This window comes from Pseudorca crassidens, chromosome 13, assembly GCF_039906515.1.
Source record: "Pseudorca crassidens isolate mPseCra1 chromosome 13, mPseCra1.hap1, whole genome shotgun sequence".
Taxonomy (NCBI): domain Eukaryota; kingdom Metazoa; phylum Chordata; class Mammalia; order Artiodactyla; family Delphinidae; genus Pseudorca; species Pseudorca crassidens.
The window spans coordinates 23215824-23239738 of record NC_090308.1 but is presented as its reverse complement, the minus strand read 5'-3'; positions in this window follow the sequence as shown (position 1 = coordinate 23239738).

Below are 23915 nucleotides of genomic sequence, written 5' to 3'. Positions count from 1 at the left end.
TTAATATGTAGAGGTAAGTTCCCTCTGTGCCTTCTTTCTGGAGGGTTTTTATCAAAAATCGGTGTTGAATTTTGTCAAAAGCTTTTTCTGCATCTATTGAGATTGTCATATGGTTTTTATCCTTCAATTTGTTAATATGGTGTATCACATTGATTAATTTCCATGTATTGAAGAATCCTGACATTCCTGGGATAAACCCCACTTGATCATGGTGTATGATCCTTTTAATATGCTGTTGGATTCTGTTTACTAGTATTTTGTTGAGGATGTTTGCATCTATGGTCATCAGTGATATTGGCCTATAGTTTTCTTTCTTTGTGACATTTTTGTCTGGTTTTGGTATCAGGGTAGTGGTGGCCTCGTAGAATGAGTTTGGGAGTGTTCCTCCCTCTGCTATATCTTGGAAGGCTTTGAGAAGGATAGGTGTTAGCTCTTCTCTAAATTATTGATAGAATTTGCCTGTGAAGCCATCCAGTCCTGGGCTTTTGTTTGTTGGAAGATTTTTAATCACAGTTTCAATTTCAGTGCTTGTGATTGGTCTGTTTATATTTTCTATTTCTTTCTTGTTCAGTCTTGGAAGGTTGTGCTTTTCTAAGAATTTGTCCATTTCTTCCAGGTTGTCCATTTTTTTGGCTTATACTTACTTGTAGTAATCGCTTGTGATCCTTTGTATTTCTGCAGTGTCAGCTGTTATTTCTCCTTTTTCATATCTAATTCTGTTGATTTGAGTCTCCTCGGTTTTTTTCTTGATGAGTCTCGCTAATGGTTTATCAATTTTGTTTATCTTATCAAAGAACCAACTTTTAGTTTTATTGATCTTTGCAATTGTTTCCTTCATTTCTTTTTAATTTATTTCTGATCTGATCTTTATGATTTCTTTCCTTCTGATAACTTTGGGGGTTTTTTTGTTCTTCTTTCTCTAATTGCTTTAGGTATAAGGTCAGGTTGTTTATTTGAGATGTTTCTTGTTTCTTGAGGTAGGATTATATTGCTATAAACTACCCTCTTAGAAATGCTTTTGCTGCATCCCATAGGCTTTGGGTCGCCTTGTTTACATTGTCATTTGTCTGAGTATTTTTTGATTTCCTCTTTGCTTTCTTCAGTGATCTCTTGGTTATTTAGTAGCGTATTGTTTAGCCTCCATGTGTTTGTTACAATTACAGTTTTTTTCCTCTAATTGATAGCTACTTTCATATCTTGTGGTCGGAAAAGATCCTTGATATGATTGCAGTTTTCTTAAATTTACCAAGGCTTGATTTTTTACCCAGGATGTGATCTGTCCTGGAGAATGTTCCATGAGCACTTGAGAAGAAAGTGTATTCTGTTGTTTTTGGATGGAATGTCCTATCAATATCAATTAAGTCCATCTTGTTTAATGTATCATTTAAAGCTTGTGTTTCCTTATTTATTTTCATGTTGGATGATCTGTCCATTGGTGAAAATGGGGTGTTAAAGTCCCCTATACTGTTATTGTGTTTCTGTCAAATTCCCCTTTTATGGCTGTTAGCATTTGCCTCATGTATTTAGGTGCGCCTATGTCGGGTGCATAAATATTTACAATTGTTATAGCTTCTTCTTGGATTGATCCCTTGATCATTAGGTAGTGTCCTTCTTTGCCTCTTGTAATAGTCTTTGTTTTAAAGTCTATTTTGTCTGATATGAGAATTGCTATGCCAGCTTTCTTTTGCTTTCCCTTTGCATGGAGTAACTTCTTCCATCCTCTCACTTTCAGTCTGTATGTGTCCCTAGGTCTGAAGTGGGTCTCTTGTAGACAGCATATATATGGGTCTTGCTTTTGTATCCCTTCAGCCAGTATATGTCTTTTGGTGGCAGCATTTAATCCATTTACATTTAAAGTAATTATTGATATGTATGTTCCTATTACCATTTTCTTAGTTGTTTTGTGTTTGTTATTGTAGGTCTTTTTCTTCTCTTGATTTTCCTGCCTAGAGAAGTTCCTTTACCATTTGTTGTAAAGCTAGTTTGGTGATGCTGAATTCTCTTACTTTTTGCTTGCCTGTAAAGGTTTTAGTTTCTCTGTCAAATCTGAATGAGATCCTTGCTAGGTAGAGTAATCTTGGTTGTAGGTTTTTCCCTTTCATCACTTTAAGTATGTCTTGCCACTCCCTTCTGGCTTGCAGAGTTTCTGCTGAAACATCAGCTGTTAACCTTGTGAGGATTCCCTTGTGTGTTATTTGTTGTTTTTCCCTTGCTGCTTGTAATATTTTTTCTTTGTATTTAATTTTTGATAGTTTGACTAATATGTGTCTTGGTGTGTTTCTCCTTGGATTTATCTTGATGGGACTCTGCAGTTCCTGGACTTGATTGACTATTTCCTTTCCATATTAGGAATGTTTTCAACTATAAAATCTTAAAATATTTTCTCAGTCCCTTTCTTTTTCTCTTCTTCTTCTGGACCCCTATAATTCAAATGTTGGTACGTTTAATGTTGTCCCAGAGATCTCTACGACTATCCTCAATTCTTTTCATTTTTTTCCCTTTATTCTGCTCTGCAGTATTTATTTGCACTATTTTATATTCCAGGTTAATTATCCGTTCTTCTGCCTCAGTATTCTGCTATTGACTCCTTCTAGAGAATTTTTTATTTCATTTATTATGTTGTATCATTATTTGTTTGCTCTTTAGTTCTTCTAGGTCCTTGTTAAATGCTTATTGTATTTTCTCCATTCTATTTCCAGGATTTTAGATCATCTTTACTGTCCTTCTTCTGAATTCTTTTTCAGGTAGGCTGCCTATTTCCTCTTCATTTGTTTGGTCTGGTGGGTTTTTACCTTGCTCCTTCACCTGCTGTGTGTATTTCTGTCTTCCCATTTTGCTTCACTTACTGTGTTTGGGGTCCCTTTTTGCAGGCTGCAGGTTCGTTGTTCCAGTTGTTTTTGGTGTCTGCCCCCAGTGGCTAAGGTTGGTTCAGTGGGTGGTGTAGGTTTCCTGGTGGAGCAGACTATGCCTGTATTCTGGTGGATGAGGCTGGATCTTGTTTTTCTGGTGGTCAGGACCACGTCCGGTGGTGTGTTCTGGGGTGTCTGTGACTTTATTATGATTTTAGGCAGCCTCCCTGCTAATGGGTGGGGTTGTGTTCCTGTCTTGCTAGTTGTTTGGCATAGGGTGTCCAGAACTGTTGCTTGCTGGTTGTTGACTGGAGCTGGGTCTTATCGTTGAGATGGAGATCTCTGGGAGAGCTTTTCCATTTGATATTACGTGGTGATGGGAGATCTCTGGTGGACCAATGTCCTGAATTCGGCTCTCCCACCTCAGAGGCAAAGGCCTGACACCCGGCCGGAACATCAAGACGCTGTCAGCCACATTGCTCCAGGTATGAGGGAAGTTTTTTGCCTTTTGGGAAGTCTGAGGTCTTCTGCCAGCGTTCAGTAGGTGTTCTGTAGGAGTTGTTCCACATGTAGATATATATCTGATGTATTTATGGGGAGAAAGGTGATCTCTATGTCTTACTCCTAAGCCATTTGGAAGGTCTTGTCTGTAATAGACTTTTTTTTAACATCTTTATTGGAGTATAATTGCTCTACAATGGTGTTTTAGTTTCTACTTTATAACAAAGTGAATCAGCCATACATATACATATATCTCCATATCTCTCCTCCCTCTTGTGTATCCCTCCCACCCTCCCTATCCCACCCCTCTAGGTGGTAACAAAACACTGAGCTGATCTCCCTGTGCTATGTGGCTTCTTCCCACTAGCTGTTGATTTTACATTTGGTAGTGTATATATGTCCATGCCACTCTCTCACTTTGTCCCAGCTTACCCTTCCCCCTCCCTGTAGCCTCAAGTCCATTCTCTACATCTGCATCTTTATTCCTGTCCTTCCACTAGGTTCTTCAGAACCTTTTTTTTTTTAAAAGATTCCATATATATGTGTAAGCATACAGTATTTGTTTTTCTCTTCCTGACTTACTTCACTCTGTATGACAGACACCTATGTCCATCCACCTCACTACAAATTACTCAGTTTTGTTTCTTTTTATGGCTGAGTAATACTTCATTGCATAAATGTGTCACATCTTCTTTATCTATTCATCTGTCAATGTACATTTAGGTTGCTTCCATGTCCTGGTTATTGTAAATAGAGTTGCAATGAACATTGTGGTACATGACTCTTTTTGAATTATGGTTTTCTCAGGGTATTTGCCCAGTAGTGGGATTGCTGGGTCATATGGTAGTTCTATTTTTAGTTTTTTAAGGAACCTCCATACTGTTCTCCATAGTGGCTGTATCAATTTACATTCCCACCAACAGTGCAAGAGGGTTCCCTTTTCTCCACACCCTCTCCAGCATTTATTGTTTGTAGATTTTTTGATGATGGCCATTCTGACTGGTGTGAGGTGCTACCTCATTGTAGTTTTCATTTGCATTTCTCTAATGATTAGTGATGTTGAACATCCTTTCATGTGTTTGTTGGCAATCTGTATATCTTCATTGGAAAAATATCTATTTAGCTCTTCTGCCCAGTTTCATCAAATCTTCCCCTTCCTGTCTTCACATACTCTCTTCATACTTTGGGACATTGCAGATCCTCCCATGATATAGATTCTATTTCTCTACCCCTTGATTCTGGGTTTTTCATGATACTTAGACTAATATAACATTAGCAAATGTGACACAAGGAGATACTGAAATGCACTTGCATGGGCTGGTTTTCTTGCTATTCTTAGAACACTTTGATAGCCACGTGGAGAAGCCTGGTCTCATCTGCTGAAGGACTATATGGATACCAGCTGGAGAGAGACCACACTCATCCCATCCATCCCAGACAAAACCATCATAAACTTCCCAGCTTCAAAAAACCACCAGCTCTTTGAAAATTAAAAATAAATCTAGCTGAGATCAGCTAAGCTTGATTAGATTTGATGAGCCATCAGGCTCAAATAGTCGACCCACAAAATCATGCAGTAAACAGTTGTTTCAGACCACTAAGTTTTGGATTGTTTTTCATGCACCAAAGGCTAACTAATAAACCTACTGATTTTTCTCTTCTACAACTTACTTACCATTGCATCCTAATTCACCAAAGTAAAATATAAATTACATTAGCTGATATTTGTTGATCACTTATGTATACCAAATGTATTGCTAAAAATTATATACTTTTAAAAAACCTTTCAAGGTTTGTGTTAAGGACTGAACTGTGTCCCCCAAAATCCATATGTTGCATCCTTAACCCCCAGTGTGATTTTATTTAGAGATAGGGCTTTTCAGGAGGCAAGTGAGGTTACATAAGGTCATATGCATGGATCCCTGATCCAATAAGACTGATGTTCTTGTAAGAAAAGTAAGAGACAACAGGAATATGCAAACACAAAGAAAAAGCCACGTGAGGACACAGCCAGAAGGCCGCCATCTGCCAACACCTTGATCTTGGACTTCCCAGCCTCCAGAACTGTGAGAAAATAAACTTCTGCTGTTTAGGTCACCCAGTCTGTGGCATTTATTTATGTCTTCCCTAGTTTGTATTATTGTAATATAGTTTGTATTATTGTCTTCTTTTTGCAGATGAGGCAACTAAGTCTGAGAGGTATTTATGTAAATGGTCCAGAGTAACCAGCTAGCATTACACAGAGATGAGAGCCTAGACTAGGTCATTTTGATTGTGAAACCCGGGTTCTCAGCAATATAGAGGAAAGAAAGTGTGCTTATATTTTACTGCCCTGACAATACCAATACTAGGGTATGTAATCTAAACCAAAAATCTTGCAACAAATATTAAAGAAAACAGTACTTTTGTCAAATAAGATGCAATAAAAGATGAAACATAAAACATGCAACCAAAAAAATGACTGATTAAAGAGCAATAAGAAAGGAAAAAGTTGGAGGAGGAAGAGCATCCATAATCCATTGAGAACATAGACTCTGATGACCTATTTGGTTTCCTTTATTCACCTAAAGCTTTATAATTATAGTTTTTGCATGTCATACTAACTTTCCACCACACAACTTGTGGTTATTAATTCATTATGTGATGTTTCCTTTTAAAGGTTTCTGATTCTTTTCTGTCAATGAGAAGATTGATCAGAAGTGGTTTCATTTCAGTTTCAGGACTCTGTTGCAAGGGCTCCATATTCATTTAGGCCAAATATGGGCATACAGTTTTCTTAATTTGATAAATCTATTCTATTTCCTTGTCTTTTGTTAATTGATTCTCTGGCATGAGGGAATCAAACAGGGCTCTAAAAGTACCTACACACACCTGGCGAACTCTGGAAAGATAATGCCACAGACAAAAGGTAGATTAACCCACTGGTAACAAAATTCAAGTTTCTCTAAAGCAATTGATGATTAATTAAAACTAGTGAAAACTCTTTTAATAATCTTTACTAGTAGGTTTGAACAAACACTTGGCTTGATTAAAAGCTAAATGAATAGTGAGCATGCATAACACTCATTCACCCATAGTTAAATTGTATTTAAAGTTAAATAACATTAAAATTTTCTTTAATGTTGCACCATTAAGTATAATTTATGTTTAGTAGGTTCTGATTTTATAAATCTATATAATTTTGTTTTTAATTTGAACCTAGCTGACTGTTTTAGTAACATTTCCTTTTAATAATTCTATCAGAAGACGAATACAAAATTTTATTAAAAACTAAGGTTTCCACATGTAAATGTCCCACACCTTTTTAGAAACATTACTCTTAAAGCTTACAACACATTTTTAGAATAATTCAGTTTTTTCTTCTCAACATTAGCATTTAGATTAAATATGATGTATAAAATATACTCAATATCCCACAGTATTACAATTTTTATATTCTCCAATATTTTATGGGAAAAAAATGGCTTATCTGTTCCCTTTATGCCATACATAAGTTAATATTTTTCCAATGCCTTGTTTGAATTACTAATATAGAACACTATGACTCAACAACTGTTTTGAAGAATGACTTGGCTTTCTTTTTTTTTTTTGGAGGATCAATTTTCTCACCAATTTGTGATAATGCTCTTTGATACTGAGCTTATTTATCACAATGTGACTAACATCTAGTACATGTAAAATGTGCATTCTCTTAGTATTGTAGGGTCTTAATGGGATTAAGAAATAAAAGATTTCTAAGATTTTTTAAAGAAAACAACACTAGTAAATGGCAGCGCAAAGGTTTGAGCCCATATTAGTCTGGATCAAAAATGGTGTTATCCAATATGCTACTCTCCTGGGTTTGCAATATATGTTTTTCACTAGCTCTTGATTCCACAAAATTTGTATTTCCTTTAAAATTCATTTCAAATATGTATTATAATAAGAAAAATGTATGCAATTGCCTTCAGAGTAAAATATAAACTCTAAAACTATATTTAAGGTTTGAAAATTGAATCAATATTTCAAAAAGGACATTTTTTCAAGCTTACAGCTCTTAGGTTCCTTTATCTCTATTCTTCTCAAAATAATTTCAGCAGAATTATTAACAGAACTGACTTCTTTTTAAGGTTTTTGAGCAATGGGAAGTTTCACTTTTGTTAAGTCATGGAATTATACATAGAAAGTAATGTTGTTGAGATTAGGCCTATCCAATCAAATGTGCTTTACAGAACATCTCTTATTACATAGTGAGAGTGTCCTGAATGGTTCTCAGGAGACCAGGGCACATTTTCAGATCTAGTTTTGATGACACATTTCTGTGAACTCACAATGGTTCCTGATTTTATAAATCTTCTGGGCAATAACTTACAGGAAAGTACCTCCAGAGTGCTTGAGCCCTGTGTCAAGTTTGAGAAAGAACTCTGAACATGTTATATTTGAGTTCTCCTCGAGAACAAGGAAAGAAAGCATTAAAAAACTGAAGAGGTATGGAGTGGGAAACGAAGTTTCAAGGATCTTGGAAATATTTAGTGAAAAAAAAGAGACAAGAGAATAGAATGGAAAGACCAAAAACAGGATAAATTTTGAGGAAAAAAAAAATCCCAGGCTTGGATGGCGGGCCCAGTTTATAGGTGTGATTTTGGGAAAATATAACTGGTGAGTTTTAGGTTCTTCTATCATAAAATGTAGAGAAAACTGTCCTTTTTCAGAGAGATAAAATACCTAACACAATGCCTGTGACTTAGTAGGCAATTGCAAACTTTCACCCCATCATGGCTATATAGAGATTAAATAGGTAGTGTACTTTTAAAACATTTAAGAATCACAAGAAGTGGCAATAACAGTACAGAGAATCCCCTAGGACCCGGTACTCATTTTTTCACACTGATAACAGTTTCCTTAGCCATAGTACACTTTAACCAGGAAACTGACATTGGTACAAAACTATTAAGTAAATTATGGATCTTTTCAGAATTCCTACCAGTTGTTACATGCACTCAAATATATGTGGGGTGTGTGTGTGTGTGTGTGTGTGTGTGTGTGTGTGTATGTGTGCCTGTGCATGTGTGTACATGTGTGTTGTGATGTGTAATAATATGAAATTTTATTATGTGCACAGACTTAATACCACCACCACAATCAGGATAAAGACTAATCTATCACTACAGAGAAACTTCCTTATATCAACAATTTAAGTCACAGCTTTACCCTAATCCTCAACCTAGGCAATTTCTGTCTGATCTATTCTCCATCATTACACTTTTGTCACTTTGAGAATGTGACACAAATGGAATCAAAATACAGTATGTAATTTTTTGATATTGGCTTTTGTCACTAAGCATAATGCCCTTGAGTTGATCTAAGTTGTTTTGTACATCAATAATTTGCTCCCTTCATTGTTGAGTAGTTTTCCTTTGCATGGATGTATCATGGCTTTTTTAGTCCATCCACATCCACCTGTTGAAGGATGTTCGGGTGATTTCCAGTTTGGGATATTGCAAATAAAGTGGCTACGAACATCATATAAAGATTTTCATATCCATAAGCTTTTATTTTTCTATGATAAATACTCAGGAGTGTGATTGTTGGGTCGTAGGTTAAGCGTATGTTTAAATATTAACAAAGTTGCTGAACTGTTTTCTGGAGGGACTGTAACATTTTACATCCCTAGTAGAAACGTATGAGAGATGCAGTGCAGATGCTTTTGCAGATGGGTGGTATTTTAAGAAATGTAAAATATAAAACAATTTCTTCTCTGACTTCTTGGACAAAGGAGAGTTGGTCATAGAATACAACTGGGGAAAAATTGCTCAACTGAAAGCTAATACTGAGAAAGAAGGAAGCATATGATTCACACTTATGCAAAATTTTGTTTCCTCAAATGATTGAGTGGCTCAGTTGGCATGAGGTTTGCCTGCTTGGAAATTTACACATTACTTTCTGTATTAGTCAGGCCATATTCTTGTTTCTGTTCAAAATAAACAACATATGTTATTGTGTAAAATCACCCTAAATAAACCAAAATTCTATTGTCTTCAGAAATTCTTGTAAATATGGTCATTCATTAACACTATGGGGGCAGGGAGACTCAATCTGGTGGGAGAAGCATTAGAAGATTTGGAATGTCACACAATCCCTGCAGGCAAGTAGGAGTTGCTTTAAAATAGGTCCTATTTAAAGAACCCAAGTGTAACACATCTTGTATTATCTTCACAGTGAATAAAGACAATCCCTGGGAACATCCTCATGGCAGCAATAGTCTGCTGCATTCATTTTCAAGGGTGCCATTTTAAGGTACAAAACTAATTTTTTCCTAAATCAATGCCAAAAACAAACCAGCAAATATGTTAATATAATTTTCACTTCTTCTACTTAGTTAATTACAAAACAATAGACAAAAAGAATTGAAGAAGAATGAGATATCCAACCAAATAATGTTAAACTAGTCAATACTGTTCTTTACAGTTGAGCAGCATTTATGATAGTTAATGGAATCGAAGAGTGTAATTATTTACTTGTTTGTGTACTTAAAATATTTCAAGCAAGGAAATCATCCTTTTATGGAAACCATTTATTTTTAAATTTCCTCTTTATAACTCTCTGTATTTTCCTAAGTTTACCTCACTTTGCCAGCTAAAAACAAAATGAACAGAAAATGTAAGTACTTTTCCTCAAAATAAACAACTATCCATACCTGTGGATTTTCTCCTACGAAATGATAATAGAGGGTTTGCGAGTCAGTGGAAAAATATAGTAAGCTTAAAATAACCAATAAGAAGGAGAGAAAAAAATGAAGAAAATGACATATGATCTCATTGATCATAGAGGCGAGACATGAATGGAGATGGGCCAGCACCACTGGCTTGTAGACGTGCCTTGATCTGCTTTTCCTTCAGGTCAGCATGAGGGTGGTTGTTTGCTCTCTACTCCTCTGATTTTGTGTCCTAATTCATTATTTTTTTCATACTGCATTTTAAAAATAATGTTTCTTTTTGCAGTCATGTTATGCCTATAATTTATTTTTTCTTCTCTTTAAATTTTACTTGTATCTTGGGAAAATCAGAAGTAGAAAGTTTCAACAAAAAGTAATAAGCTTCTTTGACACATTGTTTTTTTTGTTGTTTTTTTTTTTTTAACATCTTTATTGGAGTATAATTGCTTTACAATGGTATGTTAGTTTCAGCTTCACAACAAAATGAATCAGTTATATATATACATATATTCCCATATCTCTTCCCGCTTGTGTCTCCCTCCCTCCCACCCTCCCTATCCCACCCCTCCAGGTGGTCACAAAGCACCGAGCTGATCTCCCTGTGCTATGCGGCTGCTTCCCACTAGCTATCTACCTTACGTTTGGTAGTGTATATATGTCCATGCCTCTTTATCGCTTTGTCACCGTTTACCCTTCCCCCTCCCCATAGCCTCAAGTCCATTCTCTAGTAAGTCTGTGTCTTTATTCCTGTTTCACCCCTAGGTTTTTCATGACATTTTTTTTTTCTTAAATTCCATATATATGTGTTAGCATACGGTATTTGTCTCTCTCTTTCTGACTTATTTCACTCTGTATGACGGACTCTAGGTCTATCCACCTCATTACAAATAGCTCAATTTCGTCTCTTTTTATGGCTGAGTAATATTCCATTGTATATATGTGCCACATCTTCTTTATCCATTCATCCGATGATGGACACCTTGTTGATTGCAATAATCACTACAACAACCTCAAACAAGGAAGGAGAGGTTTTCTTCTATAATGACAAAGACACCAGTAATGTTTCCCTTTATGTTGTGTACCTTCAAGGTAATCAACAGAAATAAATTCACCCCTTTCACTGACTATATTTCCCAAGGCAAATTTATTATTGTATCTCAACAGTTATAAATTATCAGTTTAAAACCACATATAGATATTATTATGCACTAGGGTACCATTTTATGAGGATTAGAAATGGTTTGATGATAGAAATTTATACTGGAGTATTTCAGTAGCAACCACAGTAAAAACATTCCTTTCATTCCTATGATACTCAACAGAAAGTAGATAAAAGAACATTGTAAAACATGCACTTTAGTGCAAGCTGTTTATCAGACCCACTCTGGGGACACTGAAAGCCCAAGGTAAGCGCATTTGACTGCCTACTGTAAAACACTTAAGATCAAACTCAGGATTGGGTGAGTGAAACACAATTATTGGTGTCAGCAGTTTAAATATAGTTCTTGCTGAGAACACCTTCAAGATAACTGTTCAGACCCATCCATTTTGCCAAGTAGAGGTAATAATTGGTAACTGTCAGTGCTCCCTCCAAACACCAGCCTCCTCCAAGAATAACCCAGCATGATTAGCTCGCAGCAACTGGCTGCACTTTTGCTGACTTCTTGTGAGTGGTTTTTCACACACAGTCACAGATAAACCCACTGTAACCGAACACAGCTGATGACTCATTTCATGGCTTTCAGCTTGTCTCCTTCAAAGCTGTGTGTTGTTTCTGTTTTAGAAAGAACAAGCAACTATTTTTAACAAAAGGGTGAGTTTACTACTTTTTATTCAGAAAAGACCATGCAAGCATCTTATAATCTTATGCTGTGACATGCAGAACATTCCTGGGTTTTGTTCCATAAATAGAGCAAAGTTTTACTTAAAGGAACAAAGTCAAAGTGACCTTCAAACCTATCTTTAGACTTTTGTGTGTTGCTACAGTAGATGAAGAATTCAAATTGAGTTGCTCTGCAAAATGTATTTTGGAAGCAGACATTTCTAGAGATTATAGATGGTTCAAAAGCAATTTAATGCTAGGTACACTTGGGGTGCTGTCTGATTCATGAATAATGAGGACACTTACATGTTCGCTTGATATATGGTATTCAAACAGAACTCAGTGAATATTTCTTATGGAAAAGGTGTCAGCTGGAGTGGTTATATATGAGGGACTTGCCATAAAAGGGTTCAGAGTTTGTAATAAGGTAAAATGAGGGCAATTCTCTTTTCTTTTAAAAGAAAATATATAATTTTGCCTTCAAACTTGTTAAGAAATGAACACATGTCAATGATGAAAATTAAATATTCATAGAATGTTTTAAATAAAATATTAGTCCTTAGTGCGATGATGTAGAAACACCTTTTTCTGATTCATATTTTATCAAACAACACAGTTTTGTTTTTAAATCAATGGCCACATATATAATTTCCCATAAATTGTTAGAAAATCTGAACAAGACTGTAAGGTTACCATGAGGCAAGTTAATGACCAAAACATTCCCACAGTTTGCTCTCATCCTATAATCAAAATCATGGATTTTATTAACTGCATGTTAAAGTAGTAAGATCAGCTGTAGTCCTACTCCAAGTCTAAGTGCATTCATTTTTGTTGTTTTTGTGATTCTGGAAGTGGAATCACACTTCCAGCCGTGGAAGTCTGGGCCATGGCTGTAACAGCCACACGTCCAGTTTCCATTCAGATGGAATGACTCTAACACATGTGCTCCTAGTCTGATTTCTTGGCAATTACAAGTTTATAATGCAAATAAATCATTTTGCTTTGAAAATGCTACTTTTTCAATGATGACAAAGTATTCTAATTAAATTGCAATTCTCCTGTCTGTTCTCTTCATTTTCCTTATTGCTCTATTTTCCCCAGCACTTATTCCTCCATAAATATTAAAAAATTTGTTTATCATTATGCATATGGTCTATTTCCCCTCATGAGAATATAAGCTTCATGAAGGCAAGGACTTTTGTCTGTTTTGTTCATTAAACTGTACGTAACACAAAGGACAGTTTCTGGAACAAAGAAGGTGTTTGAAAATATTTGTTGAATGAATAAAAGAATACTTACTGAGGTTCTGAGATGAAAATTTTTATATATAAATGTTGGTAAATAAATTCATATGCTATTTGTCTTTAGCCTTTTTATTATATCAATAAAACAAAATTTCAAATAACATCAATTTTAGATGCACTGAATCTATGTGGAAAGTTATGAAATACTATTACAGATTTATGATACTCTAGTATTTCTGTCGAGATAATAAGTAGCTTTCTTGTCAGGAAATTTATTTGTCAGATACTGATCTTAAAGTGTATGTAATATAAATTTGTTCTGTTTTTAAAATACAGATTTCCTTTTAGATCATTTGAAGTCCTTAAATAATTCATAGATCTCACATCAATTTTGTATGTACTCTGAATGTATGTAAATAATTGTGAGATAAGTTGTTGGATATCGGAGTAGATAAGAATATTAAATAAGATAACAAAAGAATTGAAACTACAGAGAAATGTTTAAAGATAATATGGATGAATATCAATTCTAAAAGGACATTTCCCTTAAAGAAAATTAAATTTCATATTAAAAAGTAGGTATTTGCTTATTGGGTCCACTACATAAGAGGCGGAAGAAGGATTTACAGCCAGACAATACAAAGCACAAGTTATAATTTGTGTAATATGCAAACCAACATAAACTGATGCAAAGCTTAGCAGTTTGGTTAGGCCCAGGGGCACAGAGAGGGACAGAGAGGCATGATAAATCTTTTGGGGGTGATGTAATAGTTCTGTACCTTGATTTTGGTGGTATTGTCTGGGGTTCTACATCTGTCAAAATTCAAAAAGTCGTGTACTTTAAATGGATATAACTCACTGTACATAAATTATTCCTCAGCAAATTGATGAGAAAAATCAAAGTGAGTAAAGATATTTTAGACAAATAAAAGCTATGAGAACTCAGCTTAAACAGATCTCTATGAAAGGACTAAAAAATATTATTCAAGCATAAAAAATATCCCTATTGGAAAATAGGGATAAATAAATAAATATTGACTACATAAGCAATAATAATATCTTGTTTCATTTAAAACCGAACAGGACTAACTTGCATATGACTGCAATGGTATGTAATTTGGGAGAAAATGACTGATTTAAATTCTTCTAAGGTGCTTACATTGCCCAGGAATAGGAACAGAGTAAACATGAATATTAGACATAAGTCATTGAAGGACATATGTCTTAATCTCTTGGCTAAGCATTAAACAATAATGAAAGAGTAACATTTCTGAGTGAATAGAGGAGGAAATATAATTAAATACACATAAAAAATAATTCTCTTACAGATGGAAAGAAAGAAAAAAGAAATAGAGGACAGGTGGGACAAATTAGAAGCAAAAAGTAAGATGGTAGGTTTAAACTCAAACATATGAATGACTGCATTAATTTTAACTCAGCTAATGTGCAGATTAAAAGACAATGGCTATTAGAGTATACACACAAAGCACACACATAAACACATATACACAGACACATATAATAAAAAGAAACACACCATAATGATGAAATGTTAATTTTACCAAGAACATGGAAATTATATATTTTAAAAACCTACTAACATATCCTCAAATAGATACAAAACACTACTTATAAAACTGAAAGGCAAATCTACAGTTATAGTAAGAGATTTTAATATACTTCTCTCAGTAACAGAGTAAGTGGATCAAAAAAAATCAAGAATATAGAAAATTTCAATATATAACTCGCAAATTTGACTGATATATATGAAACATTGTACACACTTAAAAGCAAGATACTCAATAGTTAAATTGTACTTGGAACTTAAAAAAAACCAAAAAAAACCCTGAGTGTATGCTTCACCACAAAGCAGGTCTCAAATAATTACAAAAAAGTAAAATTATAGAGTATGTTTTATGGCTACAATGAAATTAAGCTATAAATCAAAAACAGAAAGATTGCTAACAAAATCATAATTTGGAAACTAAGAAATGTACTACTAAATAAGCCATAGATCAAAATAAATTCTAAATTGGTATAATAATAGTATAGATTAATCATAATGAATTATTATACATTAAAAATTATGAGATACAGATAAGCTGTATTTAGAAGAAAATTTATGGCTTTAATTCATATTTCAGAAAAGAAGAAAAGTTGAAACTCATTGAGCTAACTGTGCATCTCAAGAGGTTAGAAAAATTTGGAAAATTAAACCCCAAAAAATATAAGAAGGGAAAAATAAGAGTAGAAATTAATAAAACAGAAAACCAATGTACAACAGACAGAACCAAAAGTTAAATTATAGTCCTCTGAAATTTGATCTGAAGAGAGCTATCAAGAAATGAGAGAAAGCCCAAAAAAACAACATCAGGAATAAAAAAAATAATTCTTTACTATAGATCTTGCAGATTTTCAATATTGTAAAAATATAATATGAACTAGGTGTCCATGAGTTGGAAAATTCAAAGATGTCAAATGTCCCCCAAATTAAGTGTGAATTAAATGTAATCCCAATCAAAAATTCAACATTTTTCATTGTTTTTTGGAACTTCTCAAGGTGATTAAGAAAATATGATAAAAAAAATAGTTCATGCTTGAAGAGAACTATGGTGGAAGATCTTGCTTTCCTGGATATAAATGTTCATTATAAATCTATATTAAATTAAACAACATGGCATTGACTCAAGAACATTTCTCCATAGTTTCAATTCTTTTGTTGTCTTTTTATGTATAAGTGGACCAATGGAACAGAATAGGTTAGAAATAGAATCATGCATGTATGATTAGTTTATTTACCAAACAAATGATAATATAAAGGGGTGGGGAAAGAATAGTAGTTTCAATAAATGGTACTGTGTCCATTAATAGATGAGTGGATAAAGAAGTTGTGGTATACAGACACAAGGGAATATTACTCAACCATAAAAAAGAATTAAATCTTTCCATTTGTCACAGGATGGATTACGCAGAGGGTATTATGCTAAGTGAAATAAGTCAGACAGAGAAGGACAAATACTGCATGATTTCACTTATATGTGGAATCTAAAAAACAAAACAAATGAACAAACATAACAAAACAGAAACAGAGCTATAGAAACAGAACAAACAGGTGGTTACCAATGGAGAGGGGAGTAGGCGGTGGAAAGAAATAGGTGAGGGAGATTAAGAGGTACAAAATTCCAGTTGCAAAGGAAGTGAGTCATGTGTATGGAATGTACAGTGTGGGATATATACCAAGAACTAAGTAATATCTTCGTATGGTGACATATCATAACTAGACTTATTGTGATGATCATTTTGAAATGCACCGCCAAAATATCACTATGTTGTGTAAGAGGAACTAACATAATTTTGCTGGGCAATTATACTTCAAAACCAAACATACAAACTAATAGAAAAAGAGATCAGATTTGTGGCTATCAGAAATGTGAGGGGGAGAGATTGGATGAAGGCATTCAAAATGTACAAATTTCCAGCTATAAGATAAATAAATAATAGGATGTAATGTATAACATGATAAACATAATTAACACTGGTGTATGTTATATATGAAAGTTGGTAAAAGAGTAAATCATTAAGACTTCTCATCACACACGCACACAAATACATACAATTAAGAGTATGAAAGTGAAAAGGCAATTCACATAGTGGAAAAGATATTTGTGGAATTCGTATCCAGTTTTCACAGTAAAGTTCTATAAATACAAAAATACACAAACCAATAGAAAAATGTCAAGAGAGTTGAACAAGAATATCAGCAGAGAGGGGATCCAATGGTCACATTTAAAAGCTCTGCTTTATTAATGATCAGGGAAATACACATCAAAAAATGCTGACGATATCAAGTGTTGACAAGAATGTTGAGCAACTGGAAACTGACACACTCGTGGTATACAATCACCTTGTGAAACAATTTGGGATTATCTATGCAAGTTGAAAAACTATATATAAAATATATAAAACATATATGTATATATAATGTTCCAATTTAAAATAAAAGACAAAACAAAAACAGGTCTAGCTTTAAAAGTTTTAGATGAAGTGCTTTTGAAGCCAAAATACTATTAAATATAAAGAAGGTGGTTGATGATATATGTAGAAATCCATGAAGAAAATATGTTAATACCAAATGCAGACAAAATGATTATAGTGTCATGAATAAAATAAAAATTTTCAGAATTAAGAAAAATTCATAACTCATCAATTATAAAAGTAGATTTTTATAACTCTCTTAAAAATTAATGAAGCAGGGAGACAAAGAGTTTTGAGTACATAAGATTTGAAATACTCAGTTAACAAACTTTATCAAAGGAACATAGAGCACTGGCACCAAATATATAAGGGACATCTTTTTATATTTCTTCAAGCCCACACAGAATTGTCAAAGAAAATTACTATGTGTTAATCTGCAAAGGCAGTCTCAGCAAGGGCAAAAAAATCACTAAGAAAAGCACCTTGTTTACATGCTATGACACAATTAATTTAGAGAAAATAATAAGGCCTCACAAAATTTGGTAAGTTCATTTAAAAAAATCTGTCTTAATAAGAAAAAGTATAAACAAAATGGAAATTACACTTAAGTAGGACTGAACAATAATGAGGACTCTGTGGAATGAAGCTAGAATACTATTTGAGCCTTAAATGCCTATATTAACAAATGAGAAAGAATGAAATATTGTTAAGTTGACCATTTGGCCACTCAAATCGATAACTTCAAAAAGACACAGAACAGAACCAAAGGAAGTAAAATAAAGAAACGTCAATAAATTTAACACATGAAACAGAAAGCAAAGCAAAAGCAGAGTGGAATAACAAAACCGAAAGCAGACTCCAAAAATACCGTTGGTCAAAGACGGTAAGATTTATCAAGAAAAAAAGAGAGAAGACATATACACATGATATTAAGAAAGTAAAATGGGATATGGATGTGAACACACATTTAAACATTATATAAGGACACAATAAAGAGCTTGAGGTCAATAAATGCAAGAAAAATTAATTTAATTAAGTCATTGTATTGGAAAACCTACTTATAACTGCTTCAAGAGAAAGAATACCTAACAAAGCCTGTAATTAAAACAATTAAAAGAGAAGAAAAAAAATACACACAAAAGCTAACCACAGAACAAATTAACATATCTAAAATCTCAACAATATCAAGTACACATGGCTTGATAGTTCATTTTATTAAATGGTCAAGGATCAGAAAGCTGTTCCCTCATATTCAATGCTTTAGAAGTTAGAACATTTCCCCAACACTTTTAATGAGCCTCATAAACTCTTATTACAAACCAGAAAAAAATAAAGATATCATGAGGAAGGAAAACTGTGAACACAGATACAGATATCCAAAATAAAATACCAGCTAACAAAACCAGCAACAGACAGGAAACAACCAAATGATGAATAGGTATGGTGCATCTTAAGAATGCAAGAACACTTTTATATTGAAAATATATTATGATATTTGCCACATTAACTTCTTAAAATACCAAAATATTTAAAATACCTCAATATATAGAGAAAACATTTAATTTCAACACTCATTTACTGTTACATATACACACACTCATAACATGCACACACCAATACCAAAAATTAAGCAGTAGAAACCTCTCAGCAAACTAAAAGCAGAAAGTGACCACTTCCCAGTAATGGGCTGTCATCAAAACCTACATAAAAGAGATATACTTAAGAGTAGAATATGAGCATCATGGTTTTATATTCAGAAGTAATACAAAGATACTGCTACTACACACACTAATAAAGATTGCACTAAATAAAGGTTTAAAGAAGATAGTTATGGGAAAGGAAGAAACAAAATATTCGCTCTTATAAGCAATGTAACCATCTACACAGAAAACCCAATGTATCTATAGGTCCAATAGATCTTATTAGAAAATTCAGCAATGTGGCAGGATAAAACTTAAATGAGCAATAAAATCAAGAGTGTTGTACACAAGCTTAGACTATTTCTAAGATATGTTTTTTAAATAAAGACCTTATTTACAATACTAGTAAAATACATAGTACTAAACTGTTTTGATTAATGCAATCAGAAGTCAAGAAAGAACATGTTAAAATTTTAATGAAGGGTGCAAATAAATGGAGATATGTTTAAAACTTTGAGGCAATTTCCATTGTAATCTCAGAGACTTTCACGGAAACACATTTTTTCAAAAAAATTTGTGGGGACAAATAAAGAGAAAAAGGGAAGCAGGAAGAGAACAAAAGAGGAAGGTGACTTGTCATACTCATGCGGTTTTGAACTGTCAACTAGGTTAGAAGTACAATTCCTAGAATCTCCCTTCTAATGTATTTCTAGTTTATAGTTGAGAAAAAGAGGGATGGAGCTAGATCTGGAAGATAGAATAGAAGCAGAATCCATTGTGTTCTGATGGTTATCTTAGGGCAACAGGCATGGTTGCAGTTCAGAGATTGAGGACATGATGCCTCTGCTCCCAAAGCTCTTGCCAGCTGGTAAACAAAAGAATGAAAAGGGGGAAAACACACTAAATCTTAAATAGTGAGGTGTGAAGGTGAATGAAATCTAGAAAGGGTACAAAGTGGACTTCAACAAAAATTCCTCAAAACAAAGTTATAAAGTAAAAATGGCAAAATGTTTACATTTCATATATCTCAGTGGTGAGATGAGTGCATTTTATACTATCCTCTAAATTTCTATTTCAAATAGTTTTTATTTCAACAAATTACTGAAACTGGGAGATATGGAAGAATATATAGCATTATGGCATGAAACAAAAATTATAAAAGAAAATAGCATATTTGAATTCATACAGAAATATGTGAGACAAATCATCATAATGTTAACAAATACCACTATTACACATCTCTTGTATTTAAAAATTATATAGTCTAGATATTTTTCATTCTTTAGCTATTCAATTGAAAATTGTATTGATTTGTATGTTATGCCTTTTTAGCCTGCTCATATTCCATTATAATGTTCTATCAATATTTCAAGTAAATAGGAGTTTGGTATCTCTGTTATTAGAGTGTTGATTTTTAATCACAAATGAAATGTTTTTACTAAAGCCTATTTGTATACCAGCCTAGGCACTGGAATTTTTAATTTAGATTCACAGTATTATTTTAAGTAACTTTTTTTCTTTAATAGCAATTCATTAACTAAATGTTATGTACATATTTTAGAAAACTATACTTTTCAATACTTATTTTATAAATGTTCTATCAATATCTGTCAAGTCCTGAGATGATTAGAGCTATTTGACAATTGGATGATATAGTTCTACATTAAATATTACAAATCTCACTCAATTTGAGTGGTGTATAAACAATAAATATGGTAACTACAACTCGTAAGTTATTGTACTTTAATCTACATAGCCCTTTCATATTTGTTTATAAGCATTGAAACTAAGATAAGATTATAATTGCCTTAGAAAAACCCTCAAACACTTGTGTTTTATGTAGGTTTTTGGTCCCAAAGCAAAAATCCTAGAAAAATCAAGTCAGCAAATGATATTACTCCAGTTTTAGAAAGGTGAAGATACCTCTAAAATAACTGAGGGTTTTTAATATACAGCATTCAACATCCATTGCCATAAGCCATCCTTACCATTAAATGTCAGCTCAGGTTCATCACATAGGACTTAGAATGCAGATAATCAACCTATTTATGAATAGACTCCATGACGCAGGTCCCCTAAGTACAAATTTGGTGATAAAAACCCTGCCATGTGCCTGAAGAAATGTGAGTTAAAGGCCATGCTTCGCATGGAAATGGTTAAAAGTTAAGATAAAAGCGAGGAACTAAGTTGATCTGGAGGCACCTTAGGGACGTGTGATGTGAAGAGGAAACCCAAGAATACATGGGAGATCATCAGTAGCATCGGTACGGAGTTGGTTATCTCTAATCACCAAGCCCAAGCTGCCATTTTTCCCTTAGTTACCCTACTCTCATTAGTGGGCTGAGTTTGGTGGCTCACACTCAAAGCCAGACAATTTTTGCACGTCTAGGAAGAAGTCTATGCACTTCAATAAAGCTTTAGAATACCTTTGGAAGTTTTGTCCAAATGTCTTCAACGTCAAGAAAATAAGAAGATAATCCCCTCATCCATTAGTCTCTTTTTTAAAGCAGGCTTTAAAGCATATTTACTTAATGTGTGATGAAAGCGATATTATTACAACACAACTGCAGTGTCTATGCAAGATGATCCTTTTTAGGGTTGAAATTGCATGGTGTGTTGAACTTTTTATAGAAGTTTGATGCAATAACCCTTAAACTGGAATTATCTGCTTCCATAGTTTGTCTATTTCAGATACCGCAGATAAGTCAATCATTTTGGATAGGAAAATTAAGGTGATCCAGTATTCCCCCAGTAAAAAGAACTAGCTCTCTTGACTTTGATCTGTGTGCAGTGTAATAGTGGGGTAAAAAAAATCAGTGCCCAGTTAGAATTCCTTCAAATCTGCATCTCTCCAGAATGGTAAAGTCTGACTTTATTTAAATGGTCAACATTCCCCTGGTTGCCAGCTTTGTGTTTTCATTTTGCAATATTCCTATGGCAAAGCATTAAAAAACGGGAGTGTTTTGCTCTCAACTGAGTAGACTTAGTTACTAAAATTTATGCCTGATAGTTATCAGCCTCCAAAAAAATTATGATTTAGTCCTTCCATACTCTTTAGGCTTGTCCAAAATTGAAAGTAGGGGGAATTAGTCCTTGATGGCCCTGGCCTCTTCACTGTTCTTCCTTGGGTACCTGGTGATTTTATAATCTTTTCCTTCCCTACTTTACCTAGTAACCTCTGCTCTTAGAAAAAAATACCCCAATTTAATTTATACTATGTTCTGAAAGACTCATTTAAACTTTTTGTGTTATCCTTCCCAGGGAGATTTGCATTTCATGAAGTTGATGGAATAGACCTTTAACAGTGGCATCAGTAGTATGATGGATGAGGGATTATTCTGAAGCAATAATGGCTTTTCTGGTGCCTCAGAAAAGGAGTATGTCCAGACATGGAGTGTCTGTTCCTTCGCACATACAAAACTACTGCATAGGAAAAGACAAGTGGGAGGGGAAGAGGAAAATCAAAGTATACATGATTATGAAAGAAACACATACCTTAAAAGGGTTGCAACATGATGAGAAACAGGTTTTATTTAGTCTCAAAATGTCTCCTTTCTACATAAATATTAACAACATTATATCATGAGTCAAAATGCAAAATTTCCATTACCGTTGTCAATTTAAAACTCAGTCGTTTCTCTCTCTTCCACAATATCTCTCATATAAAACAATAAAGTTTTATTTTTTAATTTCTTAAAATAGTACTGAAATAAAATTTCCTCAGAACATTGCTATTTAAAACATGAATTTCCTTTGCAGAAGGTCCTTGTCTTCTCATGATTTTAGAGCAAGGCCAACAAATCTATCCCTTCCCTGTTTTCACACGGTTTCAGAGCTCTGCAGAAATTGCACATCTGGCTCTTTGCCTGTGCACCTGATGTTATCTCAAAAGAAATTATATAAATTAAAAACATTAAAAGGGTCTTTTTGAATTCAAAGCAATAGAATATATATCCAAGACAACAAAAAAGAGTTAGAAAAATAGTTAAGGGACATTAGTAGTATTAAGCTAGGAAACTAACAAAATGATGACAATATAAAATGAATGCTGTGAAAAGAACAATTAAAATATACAAATTAGAATTGGAAAATACACTGTGTGGACCAAGAATAACATTAAAATCATTTTCTTCCATCCACATAGGGAACTTTGGTCATTAGCTTATTTATTTATTTATTATTTATTTATTTATTTATTTATTTTTTTGCGGTACGCGGGCCTCTCACTGTTGTGGCCTCTCCCGTTGTGAAGCATAGGCTCCGGACGCGCAGGCTTAGCGGCCGTGGCTCACGGGCCCAGCTGCTCTGCGGCATGTGGGATCTTCCCAGACCGGGGCACGAACCCGTGTCCCCTGCATCGGCAGGTGGACTCTCAACCACTGCGCCACCAGGGAAGCCCCATTAGCTTTTTTAATTTATTTTTTTTTTAAGTTTTGAAAATAGTGAAAGCTTGGCACATTTGCCAAAATTGTCATCTCTTGCTTTATTTCTACTGCCTCTCTATTCTGCAGATTCATGCCTTGTCCTGCAGATTCAGGCTTACTCCTAAATTTCTGAGCTATCAGTGAGTGACTATCCCATGTCATTTGCCACTTTCCTATCACTTGACCCACTTTCTCCATGTCTTTTTGGAGCTAAAAATGAAATTATTACCTCACTGCAAGAACCATACCTTCTGATCCACCACATTGCACACTTGCTTAAAAATGTGTTAATTTGTTCAAGATTGATTCCTTGTAAACTAGCCTTCCAGAGAGACAGTTGTCCTTTTGAAGAGCCCCATGGAGCTCTAAAGAAATGGACGGTCAGGATCCAACACCAAAGGTATAGTACATCGGAAAGTTACAGTTATGGGTCTTGGACGTCACAGCTGGATCAAACTGGGGAATATACAGATATCCGTTAACCATGAATGCTGAAGTGAAAGAATAAGGCTGCAGGCTGGGATTCTGCTATATTATACTGCTTTGGGATCCTAGCATCCATGATGCTGAGGGAGGGAAGTATTCCTTAATCCCACAGCTTAAAACCTCATAACAGAGATGTGAGAGTCCTTCCAGGGTCTATAGCCAAGCCTGTTAGATCCCTGTGTGCTGCTTCAGACTGAGTGGCAATGAAGAGCCACACGTCTCCTGCCTGTTCGTTGTCTAGTTATTGACACTGATTCCTTCACGCCTCACAATGAAGTAG